General features: G+C 54.2%; 1 protein-coding gene across 4 annotated transcripts in view; it reads left to right on the top strand.

Moving 5' to 3' along the window:
• The first annotated feature begins 1,071 nt into the window (after positions 1-1,071).
• The window catches only part of CEP85 (centrosomal protein 85), a 40,441-nt gene continuing 39,856 nt past the window's right edge, over positions 1,072-1,656 (top strand). For 3 of the 4 annotated variants that reach the window (XM_013005372.2, XM_045299014.1, XM_004705087.2), the window contains exon 1: positions 1,072-1,134. The gene's annotated coding sequence lies outside the window, so the exon portion shown is untranslated. Of the gene's footprint in view, positions 1,135-1,538; positions 1,557-1,656 lie in introns of those variants that run through there. The other variant, XM_045299013.1, reaches the window with a different exon arrangement.

The raw sequence follows: 1,656 nt of genomic DNA, 5'->3' as shown, positions 1-1,656 counted from the left end.
ACTTTTGTTATTTTATTGTTTCTATTAGGTCTCCCAGTTTATGAAGCACAGGAGTAAATACAATGGTTTATCAGGGATGGAGCGGGTGAGGATGGTGAGGGGAATTGGGGAAAAAACAATGAATGGGGGAGGGGAGGGAACATTAGAAGTGCTTGAGATGATGTATGTACTTTTTAAAAGCGACTTAACTGTGGAAGTGTATGATATGTGCATTTTATATGACGAAAACTACTGAAAGCAAAGAAACCAACGTTGACCAGAGGTTACCATGGGTGAAGGAGGAAGAATTCTTTCTTAGGGGCCACTGACTTTATGTTAATAGTGGTGGAGCAATTTGGAAAAGGATGTTGTACAACACAAAGAGTATAATCAATGGCACTGTATGTGTAAAAGTTGTTGAATTGGAGAATGTTTTGTTGTGCATATTTAAGAAAATGTTGTAAAATTGATTGTGGTGATGATTGTATAACTCCTCTGGATATGAAATATTGAATTATATGATATGTGGATGAAGTGCCAATAAAACTGTTTAAACATTGCTTTTACCCTGTCTAATGCTTCAAATAGAATGAAAATAACTAACAGTGCCTTTCCTGGATACCTAGAGTATGGTAAGATTGATTCATTCTTTGTCAACCTGGGTCTAACCCAGATCACAGGCTGAGCCCTAACCATGACATGTCAGTGATCCAGCACCGCCTAACTCCTGGTCACCACCTGACCTTGGCTTCTGGTGGTTGCGTCGATCAGTGGTTGGGAGGGCACGACAGCGTGAGGCAAGTTTGGTGGCGTTTCCGACGATTTGCCCTGACCCAGTGGAACTCCGCAGCCAGCTTCCCGATCTGCACCGGCCTGAACAGCGCCCTGCAAGCCTGGCTGAGCAGGGCTCCACCTGGCGGCAAGAGGCCGAGAAGCCTGAGGAGCGGCGGGGCATGCGCAGAGATCCCTCTGGCTCTTGGTGCCGAGGGCGGTGTCCCGGGGCGGGAGGCCGGCGAGACCCGGCACCTGATTGGCCGTAGGAGTAGAAGGGGCGGGGCAGGGGCGGGGAGTGCTCTCTGGCGCGCGGCCTGGCGGGTGAGTAACGGCCGTGAGGAGAACTAAGAGAAGGAACTGCCTCCCGCGGCAGACGTGGTGGTGAGTGAGTGAGACCCCCTTGAGTCTGGGATTTCGCCCCCTGCTTTTCGTTATAAAAGTTTTCCTTCCTTCGGGGCCCCCCGTTGGACCTACTCTGCCCTTCGTAGCCCCAGTGAAGCCGCAGACCCCCGCGCCCTTTCTCCGCGGAGGGCCGACGGTGAGCGAGGCGCATGCGCAAAGCGGCTAACCGTCACCCGCCAGTCTCCTCGCCGCCGCCGCCTCCAAAAATAATACTCCACGCCCCTCATGCCGCGCGTCCCTTCTCGCCTCTCCCGCGTTGTCCGGCTTCCCACCTCCGTCTTCCCGCTCCATCGAAAACCCGCGGCCTGCGCGCCTGGCCCGGCGCCCGGCAGACCGCGAGCATGCCCTGCCCTCAGGGAGCCCTCTTCGAGGGGCGTGACTCGGCTCTCCGTCGGGGCCAGGTACAGTTAGTTGGGAGGGAGCCCCAGCGGGGGCGGGGCAGCTGACCTGGGCCGCGAGGCCCAGGGAACAGCAATTTGAGTTTAAAAGGTAAAGACAGAA

The sequence above is a fragment of the Echinops telfairi genome, unplaced genomic scaffold, assembly GCF_000313985.2.
Source record: "Echinops telfairi isolate 266 unplaced genomic scaffold, ASM31398v2 ScPeMD7_7457;HRSCAF=8495, whole genome shotgun sequence".
NCBI lineage: Eukaryota > Metazoa > Chordata > Mammalia > Afrosoricida > Tenrecidae > Echinops > Echinops telfairi.
Note: the sequence above shows the minus strand (reverse complement) of the source record. Positions and strands in the feature narration are given on the sequence as shown.